Source organism: Oncorhynchus gorbuscha, linkage group LG02 (genome assembly GCF_021184085.1).
Source record: "Oncorhynchus gorbuscha isolate QuinsamMale2020 ecotype Even-year linkage group LG02, OgorEven_v1.0, whole genome shotgun sequence".
NCBI classification, from domain to species: Eukaryota; Metazoa; Chordata; class Actinopteri; order Salmoniformes; family Salmonidae; genus Oncorhynchus; species Oncorhynchus gorbuscha.
The window spans coordinates 79096699-79109027 of record NC_060174.1 but is presented as its reverse complement, the minus strand read 5'-3'; positions in this window follow the sequence as shown (position 1 = coordinate 79109027).

Here is a 12329-nt window from a genome sequence, read left to right as displayed (position 1 = left end):
ACTTTAATGTATTATTACTTAACTACTTTACACCACTGTCTCTGCCCCATGGCAAAATGTGTACGATTACATTAAATTCATTTGAAAACGTACTTTTTGCTCTTAGTCTGGATAAGAATGTCTGCTAATTTACTCAAATGTAAAATGTAAATGTTATTATTAGGTCTGCTATTGACAGACCTACAGGCTACACTAAGCAGCACATAGCACAAGGAGCCTAACGTTTCATCATACGTTTCATGTTTCATCAACGTTTCATGTTCTGTTTAGAGGCGAATGGGCTCTGGAGGCCAAAACAGCCAAATACTCCATCTAAATGTCAATCGATTCTCAATTGCGGTACGGTTCTTGAAAAGCACGCTACTTTTCTATCACGTTTAAATATTTTCACAAATGCAAAATAGACACTCACATACACTCTTTTAACCAGTTTTAACACATGGCAGCCAACAGTATTTTTCAGTGACAACACATTTGTGGAATCCGTCATCCGTTTACACACAGGTGTTTGAAAACACAGATAGCTAATTAGCACATGAACGCCTCTGTCTTCCGTCTGTTCGCCGTAAACAAGTGCTGTAACATGGAAATATGGCCGTGTAGGAACCCTAGCCCTATAAAGGTGTGTAGTAATGTAACCTTAATGTTTCCAAAACCAACGCAATGCGTTTTAACGTTCAGGACGAGCGTTGAGACTCTGAACAATGTATAACAATGGCGCTGGAGAAGATGGCTGACGTTTTACGTGTCCCCAACCGATTGTTGATTTTTCTTAGTTTATTAGCCGATACCATCTCTTATGACCGAAAATAACTTCTGGGCATCAGGTCTGCGATTACTCACCACGGACAGGCAGAATCTTTTTTCCCTTTAACGAGGCTGATGAGCCCGACGTGAATGATATACTGCTTTCCCGGGAACAGGCCCAGATCCCTGTGATTTGCGTGAAGAGGAGGCGGAGAAATAGGGGCCAGAGGGTGGGCTGTCTTCTTTTTAGTTGAGAATTATCTGTTAATTGAATGATGGGAATATTCCGACCTGAAACATATAATTGTATGGAATTGATTAGAATGTATAAAATCATAATCAATAAATGTGTAGTCCTAGTCAGATTTAGGGTAAAGCAATGTCTTTATGGTATTTTAAACACAGACTGTCTGAGCTTGGTGCAGACCTGACTAGAGATTTGGGTGAAAACGGGCAGTACGTCTCAAGGACAAGGTCACTAATCTCTGTCGGCTGGGTAGTGAGACAGACAGTGTGTACGTAGCAGGATAGTGTGTGCCATATGGTTGTGTGTGTATGTGTGTGCGTATGGTTGTGTGAATGAGTGGGCGTGAGAAGTCAGTATAAAACAAATTGCTTGGTACTGTGCACACCAGAACGTTCCCGCGAATAAACCTTTTTGACTATTTTAGCTGGGCCTCCGTCTGTTTCATTCGACCAGGATCATACAAATTATGGTTTGCAGGCTGAGTAGTTAATTTAATTGGGTTATGTAACTGGAGAACATAATTCTCTTATCACTTCTGAGAATTCGTATGCGATCGAATAAACCTCCACTTCCTTCCATTCTGCTAGCAAACGTGCAATCTTAGGAGAATAAAATAGATGACCTATGTGGAAGATTCTGTCATGACGTTGGCCTGGAGGAAAGTTTATGACAGTCATAAATACCTCTTTCCCCCTTTTACCTCTCTCTACCCTACTGATGTTACATTTGCAAAACCCTTGGTTAACATAGAGATTCTGGGAACATCAGAAGGTGGGGGGAAATTAACTATATTCTGGTAATCCAACCAATTGAACATATGCAGTGGTACTTAATGAATATGATGTCAGTTGTCATCTGAGACATTCTCATCAATGATAAGATGACATAAACTCTACAGTGGAAAGTCTACACATCAGAGTTATCGAACTCACATGGAATTGTTGTTCAATTTAAATGTTTGAATATGAAATGATTTGTGATGGGTTGAAATGTGATTTTAGCTTCTAAAATGTGAGATTTGGGTTTTCATAAGATAGGGCTCTGCTCAATCAGTGGCCCGACCATGTGAAGGGACATGGGCTATAAAACTTTTCAAACACGCCCTCCTCTCCCTTCCTATATAAGCCCTTGACGACAATATAACCTCCTGTTCCGAGGACGACGGTCCGATGTCAGAATAGTTCAGATAATGACTACAGAACGAAGCCAACATCAGTGTGAGCTTTGGCTGCGAATGGTATGAATTTTGAACTCTTATTCACTACAGAAGTGATACCTCCTAGCCGATGAGTTAGCAACAGCAGATGCAAACGAGGGTTAGGAAGGAACAGACAGAGTATCCAGTCTATCACACAACGACGTTACTACAACGTATATAATTAACAACCAGAGACATTCTTCAAAGGACTCCAGTTTAGGGTTGGCAGGGTAGCCTAGTGGTTAGAGCATTGGACTAGTAACTGGAAGGTTGCAAGTTCAAGTCCCCAAGCTGACAAGGTACAAATCTGTCATTCTCACTCTGAACAGGCAGTTAACCCACTGTTCCTAGGCCATCATTGAAAATTTGATTTTTTTCTTAACTGACTTGCCTAGTTAAATAAAGGTAAAATAAAAAACGTATGATATCCAGACGGATATCAATGTCTTATCCAATTGAACTAATAAGTGTAAATCTGGCCATTAACATTCTGAAATAGATATTTTAAATAATATCCAAATTGAGTTTTCTAAATAAGACATTGTAAACTTTTTCCAAACTTACCTAGATGAAGTAACTTCTCAGGTTAATTAAAGTTTATGTCACGCCTTGGTGTATTTTGTGTTTTTGTTATATGTTTGGGTAGGCCAGGGTGTGACATGGGTTTATATGTTGTGTTTCGTATTGGGGTTTGTATTATTTGGGATCGCGGCTGATTAGGGGTGTGGTATAGGCTTGGCTGCCTGAGGCGATTCTCAATTAGAGTCAGGTGCTTATCGTTGTCTCTGATTGGGAACCGTATTTAGGTAGCCTGAGTTCGCTTTGTATTTTGTGGGTGTTTGTACCTGTCTCTGTGTTGTAGTCACCAGATAGGCTGTAATTAGTTTCACGTTCCGTTTGTTGTTTTCTTCTTTAAGTTATTTCATGTACCGCGATGCTTTCGTTAAAGTCATGAGTAACCTACACGCTGCATTTCGGTCCGACTCTCTTCTTTCAACAGACGAACGCTGTTACAGTTTAATTCCCAAATTGCCTACACAGGTCTGATTTATCATTAAATTGATCAAACAGTAACATTTGGTTTTTGCAAAACCATTCAGTAGTCCAGTACTGACAGAAGCCCCGCCGAGCGGGAATCCCATGTGGCTTTGGCCTTAGGGAGAAGTGTACCACAGTGTTGAATGTTCCCAACATTTGATCTACTGTTTACACTTATGATATCCAATCAATGGAGATTGTATGGATTATCGTCTCATTCAATTTAATAAGTTAAATTGTTGAACATAACTTAATGTTCTTCCAATCAAATGAGACACTTTTAAAATTCTCATATTAACCTAGATGAAGCAACTTTTCAGGTTAATTCAAGTTTAATACCCAGATAGCCTACCCAGGCAGGATTAATCAATGGCGTTGATTAATTAATTCAATTTGCTTTTGCAAATTCATTCACGTCCAACTTCCACATTGCTGGTACAGTACTGATAGTTCTTCAACATCTATAAATAGATTAAACTTGTCTTTGCCGTTTCCAATGAAACCCAAACTTTGAAAAAAATAGGAACATTTTTCCTCAAACTTAGTGGAAAAAATCAACCATCAAACACAGGCTTTGTGACGGTTCTCCCCACTTTTGCACTGATGTATCGCCATAAAAATGTGGCATCGGTCCAATAGCACAGTAAGCATGTGCCAGACATGGGGGGACAAGGGGAGAGAACTGAGCAACTACTGACAAAAGCAGGAAATTAAAACATTCTGCTAGTCGAGGAACTGCATTTGAAATCTGAACAATTAAAAGTAATTGCAAATACTTATGACGATGAATGATCACAAACTCTTCCAAAAAATAGTTTTCTCCAGGAACAACTTAATTTAGCCAAAACTAAATACGATGTAATCCACTCCAAACTAGATACATCTGTTGAGTTATCTACAAACAGGAGTGCGCAATTTGATAGCATGCAGGCAGTTTTGTTGAACGTTACTCAGAGTAACACGGTTCTACTCAAAATTCTGCAGACCAAATACAATCAATTGATAAACACAATGACTAAGTTGGATGACAAATCAAAATAACCCAATGAAGTCACTGACCAAATGAATGATGAGAGAACTCGGGTGATGAAGATGGAAATCTTGATTTCTATGCAAGCGGAAGAAATCTCCTCACTGAATCTCTCGCTCGTATTCGAGACCTCTATCTGCAAACTATGACAGATAGGTTTGAGACCGAAAGGAGCAAGTGCGACCCTCACATGTCCAAAATCAGTAGTCTAAGCGCTCAAGTGGACTCTGCAATGCCGCAGAATACCATCCTTAGGTACCATCTGGAGGAAATCCAGAAGGGTCACGCTCCTCAGCCTGACTACCCATCCAAGCAACCAGAGCCCTGTACTCAAAGGAGTGAAGACGACAGGTTTCAGACATTGCCTCCATTAAGTGTCCCTCAGTCTTCTCCTCTTGGCCTTTCGGCCCCACTTTCGCCACAGGATGAAGCCAACCCTCTCCGCCCGCTTGATGCGGAATACCTTGACAAACTCGTCAATAATTTCCCCACCTTTGACCCCGTTCCAGGTCAGCCAAACGATACTGAGAAGTTCCTAGCGGACATAGAGGACGCATTGGATGGCTACCCGAACGCTACGGGTTCTGACAGGGTTTACCTGTTGAAGCGAACGTAGAATAGACATGTGACGAGGTTCATTTGTCTTCAACAGCAACACATGCTAAATGACTACGCTAAACTTGCCACAGCTTTGAAATTAGAATTCAGTGGTTCTGCGACCCGCAAACACGATAGCTCACCCACAAGTTTACTATCATAGGCTTTGTTCAGCTAACTTTGGCCTACTCACTGAAACAGGCATGGAAGACCTGTTACTATTTAAACAAATGTTCCTGTCGAACATGTATCCCACCTTTATTACCTACTTGGGTCCTGCCGCCCACGTTGGTTTGCCTATCTTACAACTCAGAGAGCTTGCAAGCACAGCTTTTGAGGCATCAAAAGCTCGCAACGCTAAGAGCCCTGATCACTCGGTATTTAAGTTTGACCAGGAGCACTCACTCCAGTCAGAGGGTGCATTATTAGGTATTGGAGGGTTGAGAGATGACGCACAACAACAGTTTCTACCACGAAACCATGATTCCAATAACCTCCGCAGTCGAAATAACTGTAAAGCACGTCACCTTCAAAATGACTACCGCTACAATCGAAGAACTAAAGCGAGAAACATTTGAGAAAAGGGTAAAAGATATGTCACAAGGACTAGATGGGGAATTACCGGACACCAGGTCCGCAGGAATTAACACCCATAGCAAGGACGTTAAAATTCAAATCTCTCCCGCTCTTACTCGAGACCCTATCCAGGGCCTGCTTGATCAAGAAACAAGCCCACAGGCTTGATACAAAGGTTGTGAAGAAAATGGTCAAACACATCGTCAAAGCCAAGCCCACTCAAAATCGGAAAAGTCGATCTGCTTCCACCTTGAACAGAATTGACACATCACGTCGTTGCGAACGACCGCTCCACTTTGTGGGGAATATGTCCACTAAACACGAATCAAAACGACCATACCTGGAAACAGTTCTGGAGGACTGCTTAACTTGTCATGCGCTAATTGATTCGGGTGCGACAATATCCCTTAACTCTCAAACATTGTTGGATGATCTAAAAAGGGCTTGGAAGCAAACTAAACGTTGGTTAAAAGTGGAACGATGCGACACTACACTTCAAGGGGTCACTCAGACTACCTCACCTCTCACATTGAGAGTCATGCTGAAACTACACGTCAAGGACGTATCGCTTGTTCACCCTGTGAATGTCACCAGCCTCGAAACTGTACCCCTGCTACTTGGAGCAGACTTGATGGATCGGTTACTCCCATCGATGGATTGGAAAACCAACCAGGTATGGTTACAGGCTACAGTGCCTTCTCCACCGACCACACTGTCTTCCCCTAACACTAGCTGCAACGCAGTCATTCACCCCTTTGGAAAAAGACGTTTTTGAAACACTTGGTGCAGAATCCGATCCAAGGAGATATTACGATATCTCGATACATTCCATTAGCCAATCTGATTGACCATCCTTTTCATGATTTCGAGCCAGCTGTCTCTGTGAATGAGCAACATCCCTCCTCCTTGCAGTCGTGCAATACGGTAGTTGAGATGAACTTCTCTTGCCCTTCAAACACTGCGGCCATCTCAGCAAGAAAAACATTGATGCACAGAGTATACCCTGTTTCCGATGACACAACTTCTGCTTTGTGGGGGACTGTCAACCCTTACAATGACACTAATGGCGTCAGTCCAGCAACTGACCCGATGACTCATTACATTACATTACATTTAAGTCATTTAGCAGACGCTCTTATCCAGAGCGACTTACAAATTGGCTCCCACTGGTGAAACACTTTGCGATATCACAGACCGACATCCTTGTCTCAGTTCGCAGGTACTGAAGAGGTTGCCACATGCGGACCCGGTGGTGACTGACAGACCTTGACAGCTACTGAGGGTGTTGAAGCACAAACACCAGGAGATTTGGTTGAAAGGTTACAGCCACTCTCAGAATAACTCGGCCACTGACAACTCGTACATAGGGTTCAAACTTTTAGTTTGTGCCTCGGATACCAACGCCACCCGCTGGTGAGGGGATCCCAAGACACAAAGGGGGGGAATAGTAGCCCAGACCCATGATGAGCCTCATCGGGGCCAGTGGGGGGGGATCGAGACTACGGACAACACCGTACGAGGCCGCCAGAGCATAAATCAAATCTAGTTGTAAACTCCCCTTTGAGAACAGTGAGGAGCAGACAGGCCCCTAGCCAGGGATTATGTTAGAACACATCTAAGAGAGTACTGAGGTGTATCACACTGGTCGTAAAGGAAGTCCAGTGGACTTGTCCACCTCCAAAACCAATGGCAATAATAATCATTCCTTGCCATGTGTTGTCGTCTCTACAAGACAACTAGTAAAATGCTCTAATGATGTATTCCTGTAGGATAACATTTCAGAACAAATCGGTAGGACAACTGGACCCCTTGAGTACCAGTACCAATACCACAGTCAGTCCAGCAACACTCAGTAAGAGGATTAGTAACCTCACAAGTTAAATTGCTTTTGATAACAGCGACATAGGAGTCACTCAGAGTGCAACACGGGGAAGGGAATCTCCATTGCACTCTTCCAATGGTTACACACGCCACTAATAAATAGAACCCTCCGTTCAGGAGAAAAGTTATTAGAGTCATGAACCACGATCACACCACGTACGACTGGTCTAATACTTAAAGAGTACTTCCGTCATGAGGTTAGCTCCTCCATGGATAACATAGCTATGAAGTATACTTCTTCATACCTACCGCCACTACAATAGTGGAAGACAGTGACTGATAGTAAAACCACTACAGACTCCCGCGACACCAATTCTGACTGACCTCCAGGCATTGCACTGAAAATGACCTGACTACGTCAGACTCATTCTGAACAAGTTGTAATCTGCCGGGACACTTGGTTTCCTTCCCTTGACATGTGTGCTTGTGTAAGCATAAACTCACATGGACAACGGAACTTCCAATTAGGATTTATGCTAGGATCACTTAAGGGTCAGAGTAAAATACCAGCCTTAGTAAAGTTGAACATTTATATTGAGGCCTTTAGCTCTACAGCTACAGCATTCACCAGTTTTCTTCTCAGAAGTCCATAGGTCATCTCTGTAGACTGTCCAAAACTAGTGCCTTACAGCTGTAGACTTATAGTATAGTTATCAACTTAGGATAGTTCCCTAAGCAACACCCCGCAAATTAGGAAAGCCCTAGATATGATGATTAACAAGGCTAATCTGAAAATTTTATCAGCATATTGATTGCACGACCCGGGCTGGCAAAACCCTGGATCATTGTTGTTCTAACTTCCGCAACGCATATAAGGCCCTCCCCTGCCCTCCTTTCGGAAAATCTGACTCCAAATCCATTTTGTTGCTCACAGCTTTTAGGCAGAAACTAAAACAGGAAGCACCTGTGCTGAGGTCTGTTCAACGCTGGTCCGACCAATCGGATTCCACGCTTCAAGATTGCTTCGATCACGTGGACTGGGATATGTTCCGCATAGCATCGAACAACAACATTGATGAATACGCTGATTCGGTGAGCGAGTTTATTAGCAAGTGCATTGGTGATGTTGTACCCACAGCGTCTATTAACTTCTTCGACCATTTGCTTCAGAGGAGAAACCAAACTGCCACGAATGACTTATCATCAAATAGATATGTGAAAAACACATTGAGGATTGATTCTAAACAACGTTTGCCATGTTTCTGTCGATATTATGGAGTTAATTTGGAAAAAAGTTTGGCGTTGTAATGACTGAATTTTCGGTTGTTTTTTCTTAGCCAAACGTGAAGAATAAAACGGAGCGATTTCTCCTACACAAATAATCTTTTTGGAGAAACTGAACATTTGCTATCTAACTGAGAGTCTCCTCATTGGAAACATCCGAAGTTCTTCAAAGGTAAATGATTTTATTTGAATGTTTTTCTTGTTTTTGTGAAAATGTTGCCTGCTGAATGCTAGGCTTAATGCTATGCTAGCTATCAATACTCTTACACAAATGCTTGTGTAGCTATGGTTGAAAAGCATATTTTGAAAATCTGAGATGACAGTGTTGTTAACAAAATTCTAAGCTTGTGAGCCAATATATTTATTTCATTTCATTTGCGATTTTCATGAATAGTTAATGTTGCGTTATGGTAATGAGCTTGAGCTATAATTACGCTCCCGGATACGGGATTGCTCGACGCAACAGGTTAAAACATTCCCCAATCAGAAACCGTGGAATGATGGCAGCATTCTCACAAAACTGAAAGAGCGAACCACTGCTTTTAATCAGGGCAAGGTGACCGGAAACATGACCGAATACAAACAATGTAGCTATTGCCTCCGCAAGGTAATCAAACAAGCTAAGCGTCAGTATAGAGACAAAATAGAGTCGCAATTCAACAGTTCAGACACAAGAGGTATGTGGCAGGGTCTACAGTCAATCACGGATCACGGACTACAAAAGAAAAACCAGCCCCGTCCACGATGTCTTGCTCCCAGACAAACTAAATAACTTCTTTGCTCGCTTTGAGGACAATACAGTGCCATTGACACGGCCCGCTACCAAAACCTGCGGGCTCTCCTTCACTGCAGCCAACTTGAGTAAAACATTTAAACGTGTTAACCCTCGCAGGGCTGCGAGGCCCAGACGGCATCCCCAGCCACGTCCTCAGGGGATACGCAGACCAGCTTGCTTGCGTGTTTACGCACATATTCAATCAATCCTTATCCCAGTCTGCTGTTCTCACATGCTTCAAGAGGGCCACCATTGTTCCTGTTCCCAAGAAAGCTAAGGTAACTGAGCTAAATGACTACCACCCTATAGCACTCACTTCCGGCATCATGAAGTGCTTTGAGAGACTAGTCAAGGACCATATCACCTTTGCCCTACCTGACACCCTAGACTCACTCGAAATTGCTTACCGCCCCAATAGGTCCACAGAAGATGCAATCGCAATCACACTGCACACTGCCCTAACCCATCTGTACAAGAGGAATGCCTATGTAAGAATGCTGTTCATCGACTACAGCTCAGCATTTAACACCATAATACCCTCCAAACTCGTCATTAAGCCCGAGACCCTGGGTCTCGACCCCACACTGCAACTGGGTCCTGGATTTCCTGAGGGGCCGCCCCCAGGTGGTGAGAGTAGGTAACAACATCTCCACCCTGCTGATCCTCAACACTGTGGCCCCACAAGGGTGCGTTCTCAGCCCTCTCCTGTACTCCCTGTTCACCCACGACTGCATGGCCATGCACGCTTCCAACTCAATCATCAAATTTGCGGACGACACTACAGTGGTAGGCTTGATTAACAACAAGACAGGCTACAGAGAGGAGGAGGTGAGGGCCCTCAGAGTGTGGTGTCAGGAAAATAACAACAACAAAACAAAGGAGATGATCGTGGACTTCAGGAAACAGCAGAGGGAGCAGCCGCCTATCCACATCGACGGGACAGTAGTGGAGAAGGTGGAAAGTTTTAAGTTCCTCGGCGTACACATCACGGACAAACTGAAATGGTCCACCCACACAGACAGCATGGTGAAGAAGGAGCAGCAGCGCCTCTTCAACCTCAGGAAACAGAATAAATTCAGCTTGTTACCAAAAACACTCTCAAACTTTTACAGATGCACAATCAAGGGCATCCCGTCGGGCTGTATCTCCGCCTGGAATTGCAACTGCTTCGCCCACAACCGTAAGGTTCCCCAGAGGGTAGTGAGGTCTGCACAACGCATCACCGGGGGCAAACTACCTGCCCTCCAGGACACCTACACCACCCGATGTCACAGGAAGGCCAAAAAGATCATCAAGAACAACAACCACCCGAGCCACTTGCTTTTCACCCTATCATCCAGAAGGCGAGGTCAGTACAGGTGCATCAAAGCGGGGACCGAGAGACTGAAAATCAGCTTCTATCTCAAGGCCATCAGACTGTTAAACAACCATCACTAACATTGAATGGCTGCTGCCAACATACTGACTCAACTCCAGCCACTTTAATAATGGAAAAATTGATGTAATAAATGTATCACTAGCCTCTTTAAAGCTTCTTAGGGCTGCAATCCCGTTAATGGGATCGATATGACGACAGTCAGTGAAAGTGTAGGGCGCCAAATTCAAAACAACAGAAATCTCAAAATTAAAAGTCCTTAAACATACATGTATCTTATACCGTTTTAAAGGTAATCTTGTTGTTAATCCCACCACAGTGTCCGATTTCAAAAAGGCTTTACAGCGAAAGCACCACAAAAGATTATGTTAGGTCACCACCAACTCAAGGAAAAACACAGCCATTTTTCCAGCCAAAGAGAGAAGTCACAAATAGAGATAAAATTAATCACTAACCTTTGATGATCTTCATCAGATGACACTCATAGTACTTCATGTTACACAATACATGTATGTTTTGTTTGATAAAGTTCATATTTATATTTTTTAAAATCTCAGTATACATTGGCACGTTAAATTCACTAGTTCCAAAAACATCCGGTGATATTGCAGAGAGCCATTATTTTACAGAAATACTCATAATAAATGTTGATGAAAATACAATTGTTAGACATGGAAATATAGATAAACCTCTCCTTAATACAACCGCTGTGTCAGATAAAAAATAAACATTACGGAAAAAGCAAACCATGCAATATTCTGAGAACGGTGCTCAGAATTAGATTTTTTTTTATCCGCGATGTTGCGGTCAACAGAAATCAGAAATAACATAATAAATATTCCCTTACCTTTGATGATCTTCGTCAGAATGCACTCCCAGGAATCCTAGTTCCACAATAAATGTTTGATTTGTTCGATAATGTCCATGGTTTATGTCCAAGTAGCTACTTTTGTTAGGGCTTTTAGTACACAAATCCAAATGCTTGTCCAGCCGAACGTCGGACGAAAAGTTCAAAAAGTTATATTACAGGTTGTAGAAACATTTCAAACTAAGTATAGAATTAATCTTTAGGATGATTTTATCATAAATCTTCAATCTCCAACCTGAGAATTCCATTGTCTGTAGAAAAGCAGGACGCTATCTTGTGAAATATGTGTGACCAGGACCTGGCTCTCTGCCAGACCACTGACTCAAAGAGCTCTCATCCAGCCTCACATCACAGTAGAAGCCTCATTCAAGTTTCTAAAGATGGTCGACATCTAGTGGAAGCCTTAGGGAGTGCAATATAACCAATATCCCACTGTGTAGTCAATAGGGGCTGGGTTGAAAATCGATCAACCTCAGATTTCCCACTTCCTGTTTGGATTTCTTCTCAGGTTTTTGCCTGCCATATGCGATCTGTTATACTCACAGACACTATTCAAACAGTTTTAGAAACTGCAGAGTGTTTTCTATCCAATACTAATAATAATATGCATATATTAGTAACTGGGACTGAGGAGCAGGCTGTTTACTCTGGGCACCTCTGGACACCTTTCATCCAAGCTACTCAATACTGACCCTGCAGCCATAAGCAGTTAAACAATGCCACTTTATATAATGTTTACATACCCTACATTACCTATATCATATGTACTGTAT